Here is a 25,524-nt window from a genome sequence, read left to right on the forward strand (position 1 = left end):
GGGGGTGGGGGGAAGTAGGTTCTCACAGAGGGAACATCCTGCTGAATGTGAGGTTGCCACATTCTGGTTTCGATAATCCTGGCTCCAAGCAGGCTAAGGAAAGACTAGGTAAAATGGCAGTGGTAACGAATCCCAAATATGATGAGAGCTGTAATTGCTGTTATACAATTGAGGCAGAAGGGAAATATCTGGAACCTTGAAGACTGATTGAACATCTCTGAGAGCATCTATGTCCAATGATAGTAAGCAATGTAGCCACAGAAACTGGGGTCTAGTTTCTGCAAGCAAGGATTTCTGACTTGCTTTACAATATAAGCAATGCTGACTGACCAAAGTACTGCCCAGGGGTAATAGAAATATAGAACATGTAATGGAGAAGGGAGATACTGAACATAATTTTCAGACACAAGAGTTGTTGCAGCAGCAAGAATACAACTTGTTTTTTAAAGCCACTGTGTTGAAGAGGACTGTGTGACTGATTGCATCTGCTATCTCAAAGATGGAATAAGAGCGTCTTGTACACATACAATGTGTCCCATCTTGTAGCATTAGAAAGGGTACTATGACAATACAATGATATATGGGCTGTGGAGTGGACTGTTTCAGACATTTCTGTTTTAGAAAGTTAACCCTGTTTTAGCTTTCTTTCGTTGTATCCAATGACTCAACTGTGCTGTGTTATTATAGACCATGCTGATACTAGACCCTAATAATCATCAGATGAACAAAGTGATCTGACTTTTCCTTAATCATACATATTCATTTCTGAATTAGTGTTAGCATACCTTTATTTGTAAGCAGGAATTATATCCATGTAAGCATTAATTTGAATCACATAAAATCATACAAAATCTAATGTATTTTAGCATTTAAATACAGGTGTATTTTAAGTTATTTACTTACTTCAAAAAGAGAGAGCTAGAGTGAAAGTGAGAGTGAGAGGGGAGAGAGAGTTTCCATCTGCTGCTTCTCTTCCCAAATGCCTGCAACTGCCAGAGCTGGACCAGGCTGAAGCCAGAAACCAGGAACTCCACCCAGATCGCTCACATGGGTTGGGTGGCTGAGGCTCAAATACTCAGGACATCTTCTACTCCTTCCCAGGGACATTGGCAGGGAACTAGATTGGAAGCAAAGTAGCCAGGACTGGACGTGACACTGATTTGGGATACCGGCAACACAAGTGATTGCTTAAGCAATGTGCTGCTGTGTACACCAGCCTAGAAATGGCAGTTGCCATGGAAATACCCTGGAATCAAGAGTGAAATAGAAAAAGAGAGGTCAGGAACTTAAAGTTGACATCCACTGCAGCAATAATTATAACCAATCATTTCATCAGTTTTAAGAAATGTTTAAAACTATATACATAAGAAATGCTGTTTGCAATCCTGTATCCATTAACAAATAAATAGATTTACTGGATATGTATAGATGTATTGCAAATGTGTCCTATTTAACTCTGTCAAGGTTAGGGCAACAATAAAGCTAGACAGAGCAAGGCAAGACATGATATTTTACAAAGCTATATTTCCCCCGTATTTATATGTTAATGGACTGTTTTAAATTGAAGGTAAATTCGTATATCACATGTTGTATGTGACATGAACTTTATAAAAGTTATTTGCTTTATAATTCCTGTAAATAAGTAAAATAGTTTGAGAAATTTAAAATTGTACATTAGGTCAATTATTTTTTAAGTTGTTTCCAGAGTATGTGTTAAGTTCTTGAGTATTTACAAAATTATCTTTCATACATATATGTAGTATAGGTGAAGCTTGATTATTTCGTATTCATCCACTACTTGTGTTCATATATAAAATGACTGAAACACATAAAACATTATTTTAAAAGATTTATTAATTTATTTTATTTGAAAGTTGGAGCTACAGAGATGGAGAGGCAGGGGCAGGAAGAGAGGTCTCCCATCTCCTGGTTCACTCCCCAAATGGTTGCAATGGCCAAGGCTGGGCCAAGCTGATAGCCAGGAGCCAGAAGCCTCCTCCAGGTCACCCACATGGGTGCAGATACCCAAGCACTTGGACCATCTTCTCCTGCTTTCTCAGGTACATTAGTAGGGAACTGGATCAGAAGAAGAGCAGCCAGGACATGAACTTACACCCATACAGGGTGCCAGAGCTGCAGGCAGCGACTTTACCAGATATGCCACAATGCCTAACCCAATAAATTTTTATTACAATAGACAGACACATAATAATTTCATCATTTCAGTCAACAAAGTATAGTATAAGAAGAAACATTTTGGGGCTCACGCTGTGGCACAGTGAGTTAATCCTACTCCTGTGATGCCCACATCCCATATGGGCACCAGTTCTAGTTCTGGCTGCTCTTCTTCCGATCCGGCTCTCTGCTGTGACTTGGGAAAGCAGTAGATGATGGCCCAAGTAGTTGAGCCCCTGCACCCATGTGGGAGACCTATAAGAAGCTCCTGGCTCCTGGTTTCAGACCGGCCAGCTCCATCCGTTTTAGCCATTTGGAGAGTGAACCAGTGTATGGAAGACCTCTCTCTCCATCTCCCTCTCACTGTCTGTAACTCTGTCACATAAATAAATAAAATCTCAAAAAAAGAAACGTTTTTGTTCCTATAGGTAAAATGAGAAAGGAAATGATAGTTTTAAATTTTCTGGATTGTATACACAGTAAGAGACAATAAGATAGAACATCATTAATAAAAATAGGTTGGCTCAATTATTTTTAGATGTTAGTGCATCTTTATCTCACTTTCTACCCTTCCTTCCTTCCTTCCTTCCTTCCTTCCTTCCTTCCTTCCTTCCTTCCTTCCTTTCTTCCTTCCTCTTTCCTATCTTTCTCCTTCCTCGTTTTCTTACCAGATCACTGATGAATATTGCTTTCCCAGGACTGATGCTAACTTTTAGCTATATAAAAACAATTAATAAGAAGCCTCCTTTTGCAAAGAGGTAATCACATCCTAAATGGGAAGCAGACCTTTGTTTTGGTGCTCAGGGAAAGAGCCAGGCTTCACTAAGCAGGCAGTGCATTTAGGTTTCACTTTTCTTCTTTTTTTTGTTACTTCAACTCATTAAGAAGAACATGGGTACTCTTTTCTCAAAGCACCTGCATTTAATTGTAGGTTATTGCTTGTCCCACAGGAAGACATGAACAGCTGGATTAAAATACACTGTACTAGTATGAGAAGGAAAAAGAGAGAAGGGAGGGAGTGGGGGAGAACATTCTGATTTAGAGAATGATGTATATTGTTCAGGGGAATAAAGCAACCAAATTAAATAGAAGCCTTGAAGTGAAATTACTTAGGTGTTTAGGTTTGCTGGGATTTTATTTTTACCTCCTTTTTCCTTTGACTCCATCATGTTAACAGTCTGAACTAAAAGCACTATAATCTGAAAGTCAATATCCTGAAAAGTATCTATTAAAACCTCACCTTAGAGGAAAAATACTGTAGTTGACTGAGCTTTCAGGCTCCTGTTTGTTTATTAGTAGAAAGATTTCCCACACAGCCTTGGCTGCTATTCAAAGTCTACATTGAAATTCATATAATTCAATAGGATCAAGGCACTGTCTTTTCTCAGGATGGCTTACTTAGAATATAAATTTTGACTTAAGTTATGGCAATAAAATGTATTTTTTGTCTTGCTATCAATATGAAGTTTTAATTGGTTATATATGAAAGGTTATATGAAAAGCAGGAACATTTTAAATTTCATAATACTTTCTTTCAATCTTCAAAAGGAGTGTTTTATGGAATAGAAACTGCAACCAGAAACTTGTAAACACAATTATAGAAATACCTTTCTCCCACATTTTATGTTGAATATTCTCATTGACTATGTACCTGGAGGGCAAGGAAAGATAATAAAACTGAAAACATAGTCTGGTCTGAGACATGTATATTGGGTGTATCTTTCTTAGGCACATTAATCACAGTTCAAAAATAATACAGTATATGTTTTCCCAACATAGGACAGGGAAATTTGGAGTTATGAATGGTCCTTTTCACTGCCTCACTCTTACTGTTAGAGCAATGCTTACTGACAATATGAAATTATCTAATTTTACAACTCATAATATTCATAATAGTACATGAAACATCCAAACTACATGATTTAAATATTAAATAGCAGCAGGATAAAAAGAACAGTGAATGTGAGCCTACCAGAGTCATGTAAACACTGGCATGTCAGAGAGCACTTTCCTTTTTTTCGTGTTCCTCTTGGAGGGCAGTCTCCCCCATGCCATCATGCAAGAAGTACTAGGATTTGGAACCCTCTCAGTGTTAGTGCTACGATAAGATTATCTCTGCTTTCCCGAATAAAAAGAAACTACAGCACCTAGTGATGATGTCTTATGGATATTAAGAAAACCTGGAATGAATTGAGAAGGGAATGGAATGAATACTTAAAAAAGATTAATTTTTGAACATTTTTTGAACATTAACAATTTTTTTAGCCATGGTTACTAATTCTTTACTATTTTCAAAATATATATCATATTCTACATAATTGACTATTTTTTAAGTTAGCTTTACATGACAGTTAATAATTACTTCTCAATGTTACCCACAACATCATTTCCTAAAATTCATCTATAAAATTATATGAGTTCTCTGTATTTTTGATTTGTTTTTGTTCCTTTGTTATTATAGTTTTGTTCCTCTGTTGTTACAGTTATGATATTTAAAATTTTATTTTATTTGCATTTATTTTTTGTAGAATATGTATTTTACTTCCCCATTATTGTATGACAGTATTCGTATTATGTATACAATTTTAGAAAATCCGTTTACTTTAGGTATAATCTTATTTATGTGATTATTACTGGCATTTGCTCAGATTTATTTGCTATTAAATATATTCCATAATTTAATATTTTAATATTTTTATTTCATTTTATTTATTTTTTTGACAGGAAGAGTGGACAGTGAGAGAGAGAGAGAGAGAGAGAAAGGTCTTCTTTTTGTTGTTGGTTCACCCTCCAATGGCCACTGCAGCTGGTGCACTGCAGCCGGCGCATCGTGCTGATCCGAAGCCAGCAGCCAGGTGCTTCTCCTGGTCTCCCATGGGGTGCAGGGCCCAAGACTTGGGCCGTCCCCCACTGCACTCCCGGGCCACAGCAGAGAGCTGGCCTGGAAGAGGGGCAACCAGGACAGAATCCGGCGCCCTGACCAGGACTACAACCTGGTGTGCTGGCGCCGCAGGTAGAGGATTAGTCTATTGAGCCACGGCGCCAGACAATATATTCCATAATTAAAATTTTGTGTCCCACAATTAATTCAACACTACTGTTAAAAACTATTTAGTCAATATATGAATTCAGAAAATAATTTAGAAAATTTAAATTATCTAAATTCTTATATATATATTAATCAGATTTCTTAAGAGGTTTATATTTGCCAAAAAAACAACAGAAATTCAAAAAATGGAAAACATACATTAAATATTTGGCTAAGACAAAAATTTAAATTAGTTTTATTAATTTAGAACTGACCTTATTTGCCTTAAGTTTTTTGATACAGGAAATTAAATTAAACTTGGGTTGAAACAAGTGAAAGGATATTCTTCATTGAAGTTTTTATGGATTGGAATACATTGGGATTTTAATAAAATGTCAGTGAATTTTGGGGTAGAATTGCTTGGGTTGGAATCATACCTTTACTATTTAGTAGCTGTGAGGCCTCAGAGCAAGTAAAAACACATACCAATAGACAGGATGTGAGAAGCACCTGCATTCTTATACGTGATTTGCCTAGAATACTGATTATCACATGTATTTAGCCAAAATACGTGGTTGCTTTCATGATTGCTCTTATTCTTTGCCCAGGTGCTAGGCTAATTGAGAAATTAAGTGAAGCTAAAAGGTATAGCAGAAATTCAACAGTATCTTGGTTGGAGAATATGCTGATGTAGAATGTGGCTCATACTATAAGCAATTAAGTATAAAAAACTGAATCCTGGAATGAGACAGACTTCCTATTATCTCATAACTAATGATGCATTAGAACAACAACAGCGTTGGTAGCCAAAAAATATAAGACCTGATGGGGTGACAAGGCAAATGAGAGTAGCAGTCTGCTCAAGGAACTTCATTCTTGATTCTGTTTTATCTCCCTAATTCCCAAATCAGCAAACTCATTCCATAAGAGCAATATTTGGGCAAGTACAGCAGCAGAAAAAAAGGAGCTTTATACAAAAGATGCTCCTGTCACAAAGAGGTACAATTTGGGGGAAGGAAATACACCACTTTTCCCTTTATCACTAAAACAATGGATCATTAAATTCATCATATGATAAATCGTTGAAAAATACATTGAGGAACAGGTTTCAAATGAAACCTAATTCCAGGAGGGTCTGATTTTTTGTTATATGATGTTGTGGAACACTGAAGAATTTTGACTAGGAAGTAAATTATTTACTACATATAAGGAGCCAAGTAGTTTTTTCTCCATTAATTTATTTGATATTTAACGGACACTCATTGCATTAAAGATATGAAAATATCAGAACAGATTGCATGCTATTGAAGACTCTCAAAAGATATGAGAATAGGGATGCATATATTTAATAGGTATAGATAAGACAAAATAGGTATATATGTAGATACAGGAAAAAGATATAGACACATGAATGTCCGGTTTTATGAAAATTTGTTCACCAAGTTTTGAAGTGAAAGAATTTAACCAGCAGAACAAAACAGTATTTAATACAGTTAGAGATTGTATTCCTTCCTTCATTTTATTTATTTATTTGAATTTTAAAATACTTATTTTAATTAATTGAAAGGCAGACTTACAGAGAGAGGAGGGAAGCAGCGAGGGAAAGAGAGAGAGAGAGAGAGAGATCTTAATATTTGCTGTTTTACTCCTCAACTTCTCAAATGTATATAACAGCCAAGGCTGGGCCAAATCGAAGCCAGGAGCTAGGAACTCCATTTGGTTCTCCCAGGTGTGTGGCAGGGGCCCAAGCACTTGGGCTGTCTTCTGCTGCTTCCTCAGGCATATTAGCAGGGAGCTGGATCAGAAACACAAGAGGTGTGACTTGAACTCGAGCTCATATAGAATGTAGGCACAATCCCTACCCTTATTTATCTATATATTTATTTATATGTATTTATTTAATTTATTAATATATTATATTCTCAGGAGCAAAGAAAATACATGAATTACAACAGGATTTTCATGAACTATTATGTCATTGTCATATTAATACAAAGAGAACAGATTCAACGTAGTTCATAGACACAAATTTAATGTTACTTCCTTTATCCCTCACTCCATCTTTCCCTCCCTCTCCCCTTCCTTCTCTCTCCCTCCCTTCCTTCTTCCATCCCTCCCTTCCTTCTTGTCCATTTTACAAATATACAGTAAGTGCCGGCGCTGCGGCTCACTAGGCTAATCCTCCGCCTTGCGATGCCGGCACACCAGGTTCTAGTCCCGGTTGGGGCACCAGATTCTGTCCCGGTTGCCCCTCTTCCAGGCCAGCTGTCTGCTGTGGCCAGGGAGTGCAGTGGAGGATGGCCCAGGTGCTTGGGCCCTGCACCCCATGGGAGACCAGGAAAAGCACCTGGCTCCTGGCTCCTGCCATCGGATCAGCGCAGTGCGCCGGCCGCAGCGCGCCTGCCGCGGCGGCCATTGGAGGGTGAACCAACGGCAAAAGGAAGACCTTTCTCTCTGTCTCTCTCTCTCACTGTCCACTCTGCCTGTCAAAAAAAAAAATAAATAAATAAAAATAAAAATAAAAAATAAAAACAAATATACAGTAAGTTTTCAATTAACCTCAGATAATTAAAACTATAGTAGTGTATCACTCTTAACCATAGGATTGACAAAGACATAAAACAAAATTTGACAAAATTATGTTTGAAACAATATGGATACACAGAGGCAATTTTTTTGGTTTTATTTTTTGATTTTTTTAGAACTTTATTGCCTATGGGGACACTACAAAGATAAAAAGCAAATTCCTATGTTCATCAACCCCTGCATACACATGGGTATATCTATATCAAATCTAGCATCAACATAATGTACCTAATTATTCTAAGTGCTACTTGTAAAGGTTAATTGCTAATGAATATTTTGTTTAGATTTTGAAATGTATAATGTCTCTTAATTAACTAAATTTTTTTAAGGGATAGAATTCTGAACAATAGTTAATTATTAATGAAAACTTTTTTAGCTTTCTAAGAAATTATAATCTCAGTATCATTTTTGTAAATTAAAAATAAGCCAATTTTGCATGATTATCTTTATATCCTTAAATTTCAAAAAAAGAACACACAATTGTAAAAATTATTTAATATTTGTTTATTTTCTGTTTTTATTTGCATATAATCATTTAAATTACTATTCTCAGAGTTTTGAATTTGTTGTCCTGATTGTTTTTATAAATGTTAAAATAATTATGGAAATTTGAGATCAAAATTTGTATTCTAAAATCAGTCTGAAATACTGGAAAATCTGACAGAGCTCCAAGTTTTGCTAAGTGGTTGAAACATTTGCATATTTGGGGCAATAAAATATCTTTTGGTAAAATATCATTTACTTAAAGTAAAAATATCAGACTAGTCTGAATTCTTTCTTATTTTTTTTCTTTAACAGGCAGACTTAGAGAGAGAGATAGACAGAAAGGTCTTCCTTCCGTTGGTTCACCCCCCAAAATGGTCACTACGGCCAGTGCTGCGCCTGTCCGAAGCCAGGAGCCGGGTGCTTCCTCCTGGTCTCCCATGCGGGTGCAGGGCCCAAGCACTTGGGCCATCCTCCACTGCCTTCCCGGGCCACAGCAGAGAGCTGGACTGGATAAGGGGCAACCGGGACAGAATCCGGCACCCCAACAGGGACTAGAACCCAGAGTGCCTGCGCCACAGGTGGAGGATTAGCCTAGTGAGCCATGGCACCAGCCATAGTCTGAATTGTTTATTCCTTCTTGAAGAAGACAAGACATTACTTGTCAAGTCTTAAATATTTAAAAATATTTAAAATATTTCATAGCTTTATTCAAAGGTCAAGAAATGTCTGAAATCATATAAATTATTGAAGGCAATTGCAATAAAATTAAAGTGCATTATTTATGATCCTTGGTCAATCATTTTGAATTTCCAGCTCCTGCTGGAAAGAATTTAAAGTATAATATCTAAACATTTGTACATACAAAATGAAATGCATTTTGAAATCTATAAAAATATGAATTGTCGGAAATAATAATTCCATTATTTTGATATTATAACACTTATGTGTATATGTTTGAGAATATTTAAATACTTGTACATCATTTAAAGTTTATAGTATAAGGATTCATAAAATTAGAAAATGTCAGCCGGTGCCATGGCTCACTAGGCTAATCCTCTGCCTGCAGCAACGGTACCTCAGGTTCTAGTCCCTTTTGGGGCGCCAGATTCTGTCCTGGTTGCTCCTCTTCCAGTCCAGCTCTCTACTGTAGTCCAGGAGTGTAGTGGAGGATGGCCCAAGTACTTGGGCCCTGCATCCCATGGGAGACCAGGAGGAAGCACCTGGCTCCTGGCTTTGGATCGGCACAGCTCGCCAGCTGTAGTGGCCATTTGGGGATGAACCAATGGAAGGAAGGATGACCTTTCTGTCTCTCTCTCACTGCCTAACTCTGACTATTCAAAAAAAAAAAAAAAAAAGAAAAGAAAATGTCTAGATTTTCTAGTTTTTTTCAACCATTAACCACTAATTTTGAGTTCAATAGTTATCAAGTATATTTAGATCTCATTGTTTCTCAATTTTTTTAAAAACTGTGTGCATTTATTTTTATTTATTTGAGAGAGACAAGAAGCAAGGAACAGAGACACCACAGACACAGACAGGTACTGAGACTGGCAGAGATCTCCTATCAAACTGGTCCTCTCCTCAAATGCCCGCAAAGCCAGCACCTTTGCAGACAACACCTGGGTGCCCACATCAGTGTCAGGGATTGAAGTATTTGACTCATCATCTCCTATCTCTCAGACAACAAGGGAGCAGGAAGCTAGAATCAGAAGTGGGGCCAGAACTTGAACCCAGGTACTCAAATATTGGGTCTAAATGTTCCAAGGAGTTTCTCAAGTGCAATGCTCTATGTCCAACTGCCTCAATTTTTTAATCTGTGAAATGGTAGAGTTGACATGAGTTGCTATTCACTCAATAGATTAAAATCTTCAGTGTCTGACGTAGTTAAGGACTCTAGTTATTAAGACTACTATTATTAACAATGCTATTGTAAACTAATTTGAAGATATGAGAAAAATTTAAGGAAACTACTCCAGAGCCTTTCATTGCACAGGCAGAAAAAGGAATGCTTAAAGAGGCTTAGCAAATTACACAGTCACTAAGAAATTTCTAAGTAAAATTAACCCTGAAGTAAGGTAAGGTTTCTAGACTAAAACTTGTTCTCTCCATCACATTTTATTGTGTTCCTAGCTCACTGCTTTTTTAAAGATTTATTTTATTAATTAGAAAAGCAGAGTGATATATATATATATATATATATATATAGAGAGAGAGAGAGAGAGAGAGAGAGAGATCTTCCAAATGACTTGACTCCAAATGACAGCAACAGACTGGGGTTGGCCAGGCTGAAAACAGGAGCCTAGAACTCCCTCTATATCACCCATGTAGGTGGCAAGGTGGCAGGGTTTTAAGTGCTTGGGTAATCTCTTGCTGCTTTCCCAGCACATTAGCAGGGAGCTGGATCAGAAGCAGAGCAGCCGGGACTCGAATCTATGTACCCATATGGGATGCAGATATTGCAAGTGGCAGCCTAACCCTCTGTACCACAATACTGTGACCTCCACCACATTGTTTTTGTTTTGTTTTAATATTTATTCATTTATTTGAAAATCAGTTATAGAGGGAGAGGGAAAGACAGACAGACAGACACACACACACACACACGGTGGGGGGGGCAGAGAGAGAGAGAGAGAGATCTCACGTGGGTACTTGGGCAATTTTCTGGGGCTTTCTAAGGCCATTAGCAGGGAGCTGGGTCAGAAATGGGACAACCAGGACATGAACCAGTGCTATAATATTGGATGATGGCATTGCAGGCAATGGCTTTACCCACTATACCACAACACTGTCCTCTTCTACATGTTTTTAATCAAAGCATACCTGAAAGACATAATTTTTACTAACAGTGATCTTCAAAAAAGCATAAAATGTGTATTGTGGATTTTTCTTTATTCTTTACTACCATTTGAGCAAACCAATTGCAAACAAATCAATAACAGAATTCTATTTAGTATATATAATTCTAGCTACAATGTAGTAATATTAACTTTACTTGGAGTTATTTTGACATCATAAATCAGTAAATATATTTATATGCTTAAAACTACAATTTGGGACCGTGTGTTTGCATGTGTGGTTTATGTACGTACAATAGCGTTTATAGTGACAAAATACCCCCAAAATGTTTAAAATTGTATTCAGTTCACCCCACAAATATTTACTAGGTGATAATTTCAATGTTAATTTAAGCATAATATATTATTATATTCCTACAATAGCACATAATGATAGCTTTGTTATGTCATTTAAACTTTAGTATGATAAAGTCAAATCAGGAAACAATAAACTGAACTTTTTTCTATTATATATCTAGAAATACTCAGATCTCTCTTAATAATTTTATGTGTATCATAAAATTTTCTATCAGAATTTTAAATGTTTAACATAGTAGAAAATTGATATGCTGGCAGATAAAAAACAGTTACAAATTTTTAAAAATATCTCATTATGTAAAAGATCAAAACCAAATTTAATTTCTCCTTGTCATTTCTGCATCATCCTATTCATATAAGGAATTGGGAAGTTTAGAGAGTGATAATACATTTTGTGATGAATGCTATAAGAAAAACAAAATTATTCAAAAAGACCCCACAATATAGTTTAGTTATCCACATTCAGAAAAGCCCTGATGAATCTCTTTATTTTTGGAAACAGTATGTATTGCAGGATTCTGGGCAGAGGTGTAGTTCACATGAATGCCTGTGCAATGTGTAGACTAGAATGGGGAAATTAAGATTATCATTGGTCAGACCCCTAGGGGCATGGCTTTACTGCTATTGTTATCAAAGCTAACACAAAACAAAAATCATATAGTTAATGGTAGAGATTACTATCAGCCTTGGTTAGGAAAAATATTTGTTGGCAATATTTATATCATCATTTTAATTCAACTTAGTTGACATTCCCACAATACTCTAAGTCTGCCTAATCTATTCCCCATAAAAATGAAGAAAGTCATCATGAAACTAAAGTATAATTTTATTAATTGGTTTATTTTCAGTGGAACTTTTCACAAAAGTATGAGTTCAATTTTCCGTTCAAAGGAAATGTTAATCAGATTTTTGCCATTCTCCAAAAACTCATGAAATTTCATTCCAACTTTCTGCAAAAGGAATCTAATTTTAGGTAAGTCCGAAATTAATAAAATCCAATCCTAATTTAGAAATCATTGAGCATAGCTGCATCTGAGAAAAGGAAGCATGCTACATGCCCCACAGAAAAGAGGCAGCTGTCTAAACACGGACACTGCTGTTCATCACATAAAGAACACCTGTTACTTCATGGCTTCCCATCGATAGTGGCTGCAGTAAGGAACCCTACAACAGACTGTTCTGTACGTTACTTTTGCCAATACAGGAATAATTCAAACACAGAAGGCCTACTTCCTAAGGACTTAGTAGAAAAATGCTACTTATAAACTTAGCGTTCTCATTCTTTTTTTTTTTTTTTCAAGATGAAAGGTGTATTTTTCTTTTTTTTTTTTTTTTCTTTAAGATTTTTTATTAATTTATTTCACAGGTAGAGTTACACACAGTGAGATGCAGAGAGAAAGGTGTTCCTTCCGTTCGTTCACTCCCTAAATTGCCGCCACGGCCAGCACTGCGCCAATCAGAAGCCAGGAGTCAGGTGCCTTTTCCTGGTCTCCCACATGGGTGCAGGGCCCAAGCACTTGGGCCATCCTCCACTGCCCTCCCGGGCCACAACAGAGAGCTGGACTGGAAGAGGAGGAGCCGGGACCAGCTTGTCGCCGGCCCTTCTCATTCTTTTTAAACTGGAAAAATTACACAAACAGTGTAAGTGAAAAAAAAAAAATAAGTTTTTAAATACACCAGTCTTTCAGTCTTTTTTTTTTTTTTCTCATTTTCTTTCCTCAGATCATCCTTCAAAAACCTGAGCTTTTTTCCCCTAAAGCCTGTTTAATTTTACTTGGCAAATAAATGATGTTTGGTACAAAAGGAAAAAAAAATAAGAAAGTTAAAGCAGAAGAAAGTTAATCGCACAGCTATACCATCTGCTTTAGTTTTTGTTGTCCACATTCCGACTGAGCAATTGAAGCGGGTATTGACATATTCCCTTACATTGAGAGCTGCAGTGTAGAGAATAGTTTGCTTAGATTAAATCCTCTTTCAACAACGTAAGAATTTGGAATTTACATATAATGAGTTAGCTAGGAGATATATCTAAAATTAGATTAAAATATGTTTACATTGAGGCTCTGCTACATTGTAGAGGTAACATTTGGCAAATTGCTTAATGTGAATCTTCAACTCAAAAAATAGGCTAGTAATATCTACCTTTTTTTATAAAATTTTGTAAAATTATGGAAGAAAAACATTGAGCACTGCAAGAGTGGTTTTGATGGGGCCGATTTTTTTGCTGTTAAGGCTGTCAGCATCCTTCATGTGTGCTGGTTTGTGTCCCACTGGCTCCACTTAAAATGCAGCTCCCTGCCTGGGAAAGAAGCAGAGGATGGCCCAAGTGCTTGTGACCCTGTCATCTGCGTGAGAGGCCTGGATGAAGGTTCCAACATGACCCAGTACTGGCCTTTGCGGCCATCTGTGAGGGAATCAGTGGATAGCAATCAATCTCTCTCTCTCTCTGTCTCTCGCACTCTCTCTCCAATTCTGATTTTTAATAAATAAATAAATTTTTAAATTTTGTCAAAATATTTATGTATTTTCAATTCTTTGGCAGCTTTTATTCAGAAAAGAGAGTTTTAAATATCCCAAACTTTTGAGTACCTGAGTGAATATCAGAGATAACACATGTGTAGATTATGGTCATTCATGAAATAGTTAAAACTTGGATTCTTATCTTTTACTTTAGCTTAGTCTTCTTATGAACTTTGTGTTCAAACACCCGATAACTGCTGATTCTCCAGCTGAAATTCAGAACTGTCCTTTTGGACAATTTTATATAATCTTTGACTTAGAACCACAGAGGCTTAAAATATGTTGAGAGGAGACTAGGCAATAAATAGTGGAAATAGAGAAGAAATTTCATTAATACAAGCAATTAGGGATGGTATGCATTCCCCTTGCTTCAGTGCAACAACACCATTGCTTCTCAGATTCACACAGGATTTTTTTTAAATTTATTTTATTTATTTGAAAGGCAGAGATACAGAGAGAGAAGGAGAGAAGGGGGAGAAATCTTCCATTTGCTATTTAACTTCCCAAATGATCACAATGGCCAGGTCGAATCTAGGAGCCAGGAGCTTCTTCTAGGTCTCCAGGTGGGTGCAGGGGCCAAAGTATTTGGGTCATTCTCTGCTGTTTTTCCAGGCTCATCAGCAGGGAGCTGGATCAGAAGGGGAGCATCTAGAATTCAATCCAGCACCCATATGGGATGCTGGCATTGCAATCAGTGACTTTACCTGCTATGATACAACAGCAGCCCCTAAAGTATTTTTGATGTTATTTTATTAAAAATTGTGCATGCATTTGCTTTCCACCCACCGTTATATTTTATACATCTTATTTATTAAGCTATCTGTGAATTTTTTCTTTAGTTTTCAGAAATAATTGAAATTTCATGACATTTGCCAACTGTTAATTTGAGGAAATTATATAGCTTACATTGTTTTTTACAGTTACTTTAATCTTTAAAAAGATTTATTTAATCAAAAGACAGAGTACCAGAGAAAAAAGGATAGTCAGTGATTCAGAAAGGGAAACAAAGATTTCCATCACTAGTTCACTCCCCTAATGACCGCAAACAGCTAGAAAGTGACCTGGCTAGAGTCAGCACCTCCATTTGAGTCTCCCATATGGGTAACAGGGGCCCAGGTATTTGGGTCACCATATGCTGCCTCTCATGTACATTAGCAAGTTATTGGATCGGAAGCTGAGTAACTGGGAATGAACAGCTGTTCAGATGTAGGATGCCAGTGTCACAAGAGGTGGCTTAACCCACTGCACCACAATACTGAACCCTAACTTTAATTTTTGAATCATGGCATTTAATTATTTGTAGCACAATTGGGAATAACAAACATTTGGTAACTCCCATCAAGTGAGAACACAGGTATAAGCAGTATACAAGTTTAACTATCCCCTAAATATATATATATCAATCATGTTCATAACATTTTAGAATGCCTTTTCTCAAATTCTCTTTTCTCAGTGATGTAACACTACCTGAAAAGTTGGTAGATTTTCATGAATAAACAATTAATTTGCGTTTTTTCTTTCTGCTTATCTATATTACTTCAAGTAAATTAATCTGTAAGCATTGTTTCTGTTTTTTACTCTTTTATTTTCACATGGTTAGTGATTTTTAAATTAGTAGATAAATATAAATCATCCTCTTCATTAATGTAAGCTGCTGGCATATGATTTCCTTTCACTTTTGAAAATCTGTTTCCATGTCTATCTTGGCACTTGTGTCTGATCCGGCTCTCGGGAGCTGAGTAAGTGGGCAGGGGATATTTAAACAAAGCTTCTCATTAGATAGTTTGTAAAGAAAGTAGCTAGAAACCCATGTATCCATGTGAACAAAAACAGAAAAGATTTTACCTGGTGATGTGCACTATAAATTTAATTTTATAATTTTCTCTCTTCTGTTGCATGCTTTGTACACATTTCCTGGCAAGTTTCATAGCAACCGTGACCTGTTTTTCTTCTACGACCACACATGGAAAATGCAGAGTAATATCCCTACTTAATTTATTTAGCTATTAGTGACATAAAGAGGAATGGGCTGAGCACTAAGTGCAATCCAAGTCGAGGTTTCCATATTTGTTCAGTTAACTCGTCTAAGTTCTTCCCATGCCTGTCTCTGCTTTCCAGCTCTGGCCAACTTCTGAGAATCCTTAGAGAAGCAGTGTCCTCCCTATTGCTCTCATCAGCCCCCGTGGTGCTAGGGCTTGCAGTGTCACCTGGGTGAATACTCCTCTAGTCTTTGGTGGAGATTTGCGCTCTTAAAGACAGGGTATTGGCAATGTGCTTTCCTACTTGCAGGGAGCTTATGGTTCATCAGTCGTTTCTTTTGTTCTTTCCATTTAAGTGTGTTTTAGGACAGATGGAAGTGAAAGCTTTGGGTCAGTACAGTTTGAGCCAGAAATTTGAGTTGAGCTTTTGAAGGGGGTTGAGTTTCTAGCAAATTCCTATGATGCTGTTAAATGGCAAGGCTTTTGGATTATATATCCTGTTGAAAAGAAACTTGTATGTAACTTAAACAGCAGGAGAATTGGCTATACATACATATATATATATATATATATATACACATATATATATATATATATATCACCAAAATAACATTTGATTATTTCAATTATTCTACAAAACAATTTAATAAAAAATAACTCAGTGTTCATTGGAATTTAACTGGACTTTAGTCCTTCATATCTTCAATATCTTAATTTGCTGAAATCAACTTTCTTGTAAAATCACCACCTAGACTCACCTGGAAGTCTGAATTTTTAAAGAAGTATCAGTGACTAAGATCTGTCTACTTTAGGAAGTGGGTGTTTTTCAGAAATGTCTTCCAGGCATTCTATTTTCTTTGTCATTTCTTTTACTTGTCTTATTTTCTTTGTTGGAGCCCATTACTTTGTTCACTTAAATAGCAAGATGCTAGTTAATGCTTATTAAGGAATCTTGTTATTTTCTTTAAACTACTTTTCTTTTTATGTTTGATTTCTCTTCTCTGTGTATTGCAGAGGAGAAATTAAACTGATTGGCTAGGAACGCCATGTGAGAGTAGCAGCATCCTTAGCTACTAACTAGGAATGAATTATTTCTACTTAATTTTTTTTAGGTGATAAAACTGAATGTCTGCACACCTGCATGATTCTCTGTGAATACAAAATGAATCACAGGTTATTTTGGTTAGAGGGAAATTTACCACTACCTTCCTGATTGCTGGAATCAAATGCTTGCTATTGGGGAGCCAGTGCCTTGTCCAGTCATACAGTGCATCACTGAATACATGTTGTTCTGAAATGTCAAAGTCTCTGGGCCTTTAACAAGAAAACCTATGTACTTTTAGTTGTTTGCATAATTTCATTTAGACCTGAATGATAACAGCATCTATCCTTTATCCACTGATCAAAATTACCATTATTATACAGAAAATTGGACATGAAAGTATCTCTAAATAGAAGTATTTCATCATAACTTTGCTTCTTTCCCTTAAATTTTAATTTTCCATACTTGTTATACAGAACTTATGGAACACAACATGACTTTCCATGAAAGACAGATGGGGGGGCGGAAATTACAGGAGTTGGGGAAAGATGGAGGAAGGGAAAGAAAGGAGAGGAAGGAGGAATGAAGGAAAGAAAAAAAGGAAGGGGAGAAGAAAGAAAATACATGGTTTCTTTGTTCGTTTCATCATGTGTTCCCAAATACTTTTAATTCTCAAACATGGCATATTTACATTAAAATGCTGAAATCCAAGCACGTGTCTCATGCAAATCCATGCAAGGCACAAAAACAACGTGCACATGGTAATGTGAAAATTGCAGCCCAAGATGAACACAACTACTGAAAAAAAAAACTTTTAACATCAAAGCCATGTTAGTTTTGTCCCCACCACTTATTTTAAGCAATTTTGTTACAGGATATAAGTATCATACACATTCACTTCTGGATGTCGGTGAGTCAAGTAGATTCTGAGTTTATCTCTTTTCTTATTTGGTTAAAGAAACATAACAATAAAGACAAAATTACTTTTGTTCCCATCTGGCTTTTCGTTAGCAATTAAATATAAACTTTTCAAATACTACGAGTACATTGATGGATGGCTACTTGCTTTATGGGTTGCATTTAAGACACTGGGGTGCAATCTGTTTCAAAATATAAATCAAGCATGAGGGCAGATATGAATATTGAATCTGTAGTGAAAATTCTCAGGAGATGGCTTTTAGAAACACACAGGTAAGACTATTTCTCTAGTGAAGTATCACTGAGCATTTATTGATCTGTGGCTAAATAGAGATATAAATAGTGGGATGTACTTTTCACTAATGCCAATGTAACTGAATTACACCTTTCAGGTATAAAATTTTAGAAATTAATAATAATACAAATAGCTATGTGTGTTTATAGTTGAGCTCAATAGAAGTCATTGTTGCTGTATATAAAATCACTAATATCTTTTTAAAATGCCAGTGACCCAAGAAGAATGCCTGAAAAAATAATTGCATTGTAAACAAAGAGATGATAGTGAAGAGAAAACAGCACAATGATATTGTTTTAGTACTTCACAATGGGTGAAATTGGAGCTATGAGTTGATGTGATATCTTTTTATCTAGTTCACAGTCCCTAAGAAATAAGAAATCCACAGTAACAATGACAGTAAAATATGAATAATTACACAGAAATATTGCTACCTCTTCTGTAAATTTTGGCTGCTTTTCTTATAGCTTCTGTTAAAGCTAAGAATTTCATGACAAGAAAAATATGAGCACACAGGGGAGATTTGCTAAATTAACAAACATTAATTTCACTTTATTAAAAGACTTCTAATTCTGTAACATTTAACTTTATCTACTTCAAATACATGCATTTGTAAAACTAATTATTTTTTTAATTTTTTATTTGAGAGGCAGAGAGAGAAAGAAAAAGAGATTCTATTGGAACTGCAACAGAAGGAGTCGAAATGTAATCAACCTAGACATTCAGATATGGCATGTGTGGGCATCTTAACAGCTAAAGCAAACACCTGACATGAGTCTATAGTTTGTTAGTTTTTTAATGGTGATGACGACATAATAACAATAGCCAATGCTAAAATAATGTTTATTCCCGTTTTCTCTTCAGCTTATATTTAGGAGAACTTCCAGAATCATCCTTTTAAAAGGTTTATCACATAATGCCTTTCCTTGACTTTTTAAGAGTTTCTAATGACTAATCATAGCTTTCTTCATGAAACTGCTCCAGAGAATGGCCCACAAGGCTGGACGAAGCCCTAATAGCAATGTGATTTAATATCTTACTCTCTCTCTTTGCTCATCTATATCCCAGGCACTTTTTTTTTTTTTTCTGGACACGGAGCAAGTATTTTATTTTCCTCTCTCAGGGGCCTGATTCCTCCTTAATAAAGGATTTCCTGACCACCACCTAGAAAATAGAATCTAGCACATACTAATTACAAACACACACACACAAAATTCTGCAGTCAGCTTTACCTATTCCCCTTATACAGCCTTCTTTTTGCCCACCATGTTTCTGATCATTGAGCTTATTACATATTTAGTTGTTTATTTTAAATTTATTCCATTCCACCCAATGCAATGCAACCCCACCAAAAGAATTTGTCTATTTCGTTTACTCTGTAAAACTAAGTCCTAGAACACTGATGTTTCAATAAATACTGTTACAAGTATAAGCACAAGTACTATATACAAAACACTAACATTTTCTAGACTTATTTAATTTAAGCTTTATAGCAACTTCATTTGGGAGGCATTTTTATGAGAGGCAAGCATTTGACATAGTAGGCGAGATACCATTTGGGATGCCCATAAACCATATCGGAGTGCCTCATTCTAACTGTGGCTCCTCTACTTCCAGTCCAGCTTCCTGCTGATGTTCACCTTGGGAGTTACGAGGTAAGCATGCAGATCCCTGCTACCCACATGGGTACCAGGATTGAATTCTCAGATTCTGAGTGCAGCCTAGTTCAAGCCCTAAGTGTTACAGGAATTTGGTGAGTAAACCAGTCATCAGAAGATCTCTGTCTCTGAACCACTGCTTTCCAATAAAATGAAAACAAATAAAAAAGTAAGTGTCATAAAACATATTCCACAAACAAGAAATCTGAATGTTAGTTAAATTATGTGAATACCCAGATGTCGCTCATGTTTTAATTATTAAGCAGTGTTTCTACACACTGAGGATTGCTATATTAGTTGATGCATTTGTTTCTTTATCCTCTGTGTTGAATTTTTGAGCTTGCTAGTGATTTAGTAATTCAAAATATATTCTAATGGTCAGTATAATAATTCAAAACAAAAATAACATTGGCCATTACCTTCTTAATCCCGATCCATGGCCAGAAAAAGTGAGGTAGCTAATGCAATGAAGTTTATTTAAATTCAAAGCTGAAGTAGTGCCATTTAGTTTTGTTTTCTCTATTTCACGGAAAGAAAAAGTCGTCCTACTCTTACAGATTCAAGGAATTCCTTACAGGATTGCTATAGGGCAAATTCAAAAAACAGTGTGTTTACTTCAGTACCATCATCTTCAAAGTCCTGTGCTCACTGCTGTTAGTAAACAATGTTTCAATAGTACAGAAAAGTGTGAGGTTCTGCCCACCACACATCTGTGACTGCATACAGCTGTAACAGGATGGCCTCCTTTTTTATTGAGTCTCTTTCTTTCCTAGCCAGCAGGGGAGGTAATCTTTTGTCTGTTGAAGATATTCTGTGTGAACCATGCTCCAGTGATACAAGCTGCTCTGTCTTGCATCAAAACCCATGCTCTCTTTATAATTACTAAATGTGATCACTATTTTTCATAGTCCTTTGTATCTTTACGGTTTATTTATTTGAAAGAGAAGTAGAGACAGAGAAATAAAGAGATGGAGATGGAGAGGGGGAGAGAGAGAGAGAGAGAGAGAGGCAGCCCTAAATATCTGTCATAGCTAGAGATTGGTCAGGACAAAGAAAGGAGCAAAAACTCTATCCAAGTCTTGCATGTGGATTCCAGAGGCCCAAACACTTAGGGGCACTTACATTGCTTTCCAGGTGCATTAGCAGACGGTTGGATTGGAAGTGGAGCAGCAAGGACTTTAACCGGTGCTTACATGGAATGCCTGTGTCACAGGCAATGGCTTAACACTGTGAAACAATGTCAGTTACATTCTTTTCCACTTTGAAAGCAATAATTGCAGTTGACTATTTTAAAAATTATTATTCAGGTGATAGACATATGGAGGCATCTAATAATCAGGAGAAAGAACATGCTTACAGAAAGTTAGATATCCACAGCACCACAAAAGTATATTCAAATAAACTTCTCAATTTTACTTTCCGATTATCTGTAACAGGGTAACATGATTAGAAACAGGATGGAATTACCTACATCTTAGACTGTACAAATTTATCCAAATTATTTCTCTTCTTGTCAAAGTATTATTTGAGGAATAGTTCACCAACTTCTACCATAATCAAAATGAGTTAAAAGTGAATGGCAACACACAGTTTATCTAGGAAGAGAAATAAGAGTTGGCTGGAGTTTGTGTGATAAAGCAACTTACATAAGCATAAGAAGTTGCACTAAAAACTAGGCAATAATGACTATTACCTAAGTGTACTTTATCTAATCTTTTTTTTTGCACTTCGTAAGTTTTAAAAAGAACTTACATATGCTATCTCGCATGAAATGAGAGATAAGCTACATCTACATTATGTTGTATGGAAAAATAGGAACAATTATAGCAGTTTATTATTTCTAATCTACCTCACATTTCTTACAACTAATGAATACATTGGTTGCTACAGTCATTTTCCTTTAGTACAAATAAAATATACAAATGTATTTGTAAAAGTAATCTCTTGTGTATATGTCAACATGGCTAGGACACAGAGTCCAGATATTTGATCAAATATCATTCTTGATTTTCTGTAAGGGTGTCTTTTTCTGCAGGTTCACCCCACACATTTCAGACTTGTCAACGTGCTTAATCTTGTGTACCACTTCTTTAATAAACATATCTATATATATCTCTCTATATATGTATATATGTATGTATAAACACACACACACACACATGATTGAATCTTTCTGTGGAGAACACTAACACAGTGCTTTCCAGGAAAGAGGTGAAGGAAGCTGATCATAGATATGAGAAAATTTCTAGACTACTTTAAATTAAGTATGCTAAAACATTATAGTTAATTTATACAACAATAATGTATTTCAAAGAATATCGTTCAGAAATTTAGGGTATTTTGAAGTGAAGTTTTTGGAACAAAATGCAGAAGCAATGACTGTTAGTGGAATTTTGCCAGATAGACTACTTCAGTTCCTCTCACACATAGCTGTTAATACAGTGTGTAGCATGACACAATGCAATATGACACTAATTCAGACTTCAAATGAATTTGTTTTATTGTCTCAGATGATTAAATGTGTTTTTTCTAGAAACCAACACCTTATGAAACTAAGTATTTTCTAAGAATTTCCTTAGTACTGACTACCAACATAGAAACAAGTATTTGTTGTAATGGAAAATGTAAGCTATGTGTATAAAGATAAAAAGTATACATGTGATGAGTCAAAAGCAGCATTAATTAATTAAAAAGATCTCTAAACTTTGTGATGTTTCTACCTTGGTTAACACAATGATGCTCAATTCCTTCTCAACCAAGTATGTCGTATTAATTCACATCATATCTGACATGCTTATTTAATCCATGTAATTGATCTATAGGAGCTGAGAATTTGAAAATAGTTATATTTTTATGACAAAATGTCCTCTTAGATTACTTTCTGCATATTTTTATTTATCTTACCTATAAGCGAACAACTGGATGTGCATGTTTGTTTTTCTTTGCATTATTAATGTACAACATTATTTGAACAACAGCATTCTATGTGTGTCTAGTGCAATATGCTATTAACCTTATCCACTGTTATTTCTTGCTGACTGTATTTTCTTATTTGGCTATCATGCACAAATAGAAATCCTTGCAGTAAATAGAAATCCTTTCATAAAAGCTTTCTACTTTTCTGGAGTCAGACTGTCTGGATCTTACTATCCAATTCATGACCCATGGAGACATTCAACCACAAAAAAGAATATTAAGGGTGACAATGCACCACAATCTATCATGAAAAACAATGACTGAACTCAATGATATCATAGTCAAAGACATTTAACGAAAAGCAGAGATCTCTAGCTATGGTGTATCATCCAACTCTTCCACTGTATCTCAGAGAGTTTTCCTGAACATTAGTAAGAATGCTTGGCAAAAAACTGAGCGCAGATGTCCACATTACAGGGACATTTATGCTTTAAAGTAGAGAATTGTCTTTTCAAAGTTCCTGAAAAAAATAGTCACATGGGACAAGAAGGAATAGCAATAAATTTAAACTTGGAACAAACTATATTTTATATGATAAATGGGGTGGGTCTTTAATTTAATGCTGCTTGAGTGAAAAGATCAAACCATTTCAAATGTAATACTTTATTTTAATTGAAAGCATTATTTTTCAAGTAAGGAAACCAAGCCATTCTTTTTAATGGTCATACTTTAAGTTTCCAGGAGAAAAGGGAATCAGTTGCCAAATTTGAAATTCCAAATTTCAAGAAGATAAACCACAGACACCTGAACACATCAAAGAATAAAATGTTTACTGGCTACAGTGTTCATATTTAGAAACGCAGAAAATAGTTTCTGGAACTTCTTGCCGAGAAGAGTTGCAGCAGATGTAGAAAACTATCACTTTCATTTCTACAAAATTCTTTGTAACAGAAAGTACTCTTAGAAAATATGTCCCAGAGATCTAATAATTAATCCTTTGTGTAAGTATTATTTCATTCCCTGAATATTTTAAACCACATGTAATAAAAGCCATTCTTTCACAGCATCAGAAAAGCAATTTTTAACTATCTCAAGAGTAAAAATTGATTGCTATAATTATATTTGAATATTTAGTGATAATAAATAACGAACATATAAAAGACTCAAACATGCTAAGTTATAAATTTTCTGTAGAAGGAAGCTAACAATATCCCACATTGAAGTGACTTTTATGTTATTTAACGCAATAGTCTTACCTTGTGTTTTGATTTATTTCTAATTTGGTTTTGATGTCTTCCAGAGTGGCTATGAACTTTAGCCTTCTCCTGAGAGAGCTACAGGGAAGGCGGTTATGGATGGCAAGCATGTGCCTTTCCTGGTGTACTTCATTTCGCTCTTGAACAGCATGATGTTAAGTACTTGGTCCATAGCCAGGTGTCCCCTTTCACTGAGAACATATTTCTACTAATAGATGTTCTTTGGACTCTTGCTTGATTGTTGTTCTGATTATTCTTACAAAATAGCTACCATCCTGAAGGGTGTTGACTTGGAGATTAGGTTCAGATGTGTCAGTCAGGTGAGATACAGAGCAGCCAACATCACAAAGCACAAGAAATCATGGAAATAAATTGTATAACTCATAAATTCAGGAGAGAACAGGGCAGCCTGCCTCACAGGGTCATCAGGAAATATGGGTGCGTGGGGTGGGGAGGACGCTGTCCAACAAATGCATAATCAATCAGAGAAATTAAAGAACCTAAAAACCAGTCTTCACTGAGGTCCAGAGTGTTACTTAAGCAACTTCTCTGGGGTGTTCCGATTGATGAGTGTAAAATAGCTCTGAGCTACATGTAGGCACAATGCAACAGAGATGGATCACTGCAGTGCAGGGTGATGGGTTCAGTGGGGCAAGTCAGATAGGTTATAGCTAGCTGTAAAGGCCTGGACTAGTCACCAGTGGCGGTGTAAGACAAGTACCTGATGCATTACAAGGAGCAACCAGGAATAGGCATGTAAGTAGAAACAGCCAGAGGTGACTAAGTCCTGCTTTTATAATGACCAAGTCATAAAATGATAACATTGCCCTACACCAAGTTATTGAAGTTAAGTCTTTCCAAAGTTAAAGTTCACATTCATACATAATGGTACAACTCATACTTCAAAAAACATATGATGAAAACTAAAGTATTCTCCATTCATCCACAGCAATATCTCAGTCAACCTGTCACAAGTTGTGATATTTCTGGGAGGAGGTCTTACTTACAAACAGATAAAGCTGAGCCTCTGCACAAATTGCACGCTTCCCCACAAATCAAAAGAGAAAGGCAAATGAAAATGTTCACAACTAAGATCTACTTCCTTAGAGCAAATGCTACTGATCCATAAATTGGTATTAAAATTAATATGATAGTTTTGGCAAATTGTCAGAAGATAAATGTAGAATAACTTGAGAATGAAAAATACCTTGGTGCTACAGCTTTACGGGTGGGAACACATTCCTGTGTAACCACAGAATACCATTAAATCCTCACAATGAAGAGTCAGGAAAGATCCGTGTCCGGTAGAGATAGGTGTGGAAGAACCTTGACCACAACAAAAAATATTCAGAATGTTTCAAAGTAAGAGTCTACTCCACAAGGTGGAAGACTTTCACAGAGTATTAGACTTCTTAGGGAAAGGGAATTTCTTAAACTACAATCCCTTCAATACTTACCGTTTCATTTCAAAGGAAAGGAGCTAACAAAATTCTTGTGAAATCATAGCCAAAGG

The 25,524-nt window shown here is 35.9% G+C and overlaps 1 long non-coding RNA gene across 1 annotated transcript; it reads right to left on the minus strand.

Annotated features, from left to right (window-relative positions):
• Nucleotides 1-6,703: 6,703 nt before the first annotated feature.
• On the minus strand, nt 6,704-24,181 carry LOC138843379 (uncharacterized). Its single transcript, XR_011378038.1, has 2 exons — nt 24,012-24,181; nt 6,704-6,998 (listed from the first exon to the last, which is right to left on the minus strand). It is a non-coding gene; the product is annotated as an uncharacterized lncRNA (long non-coding RNA).
• Between the last annotated feature and the right edge of the window lie 1,343 nt (nt 24,182-25,524).

Source organism: Oryctolagus cuniculus, chromosome 8 (assembly GCF_964237555.1).
Source record: "Oryctolagus cuniculus chromosome 8, mOryCun1.1, whole genome shotgun sequence".
Lineage (NCBI taxonomy): Eukaryota > Metazoa > Chordata > Mammalia > Lagomorpha > Leporidae > Oryctolagus > Oryctolagus cuniculus.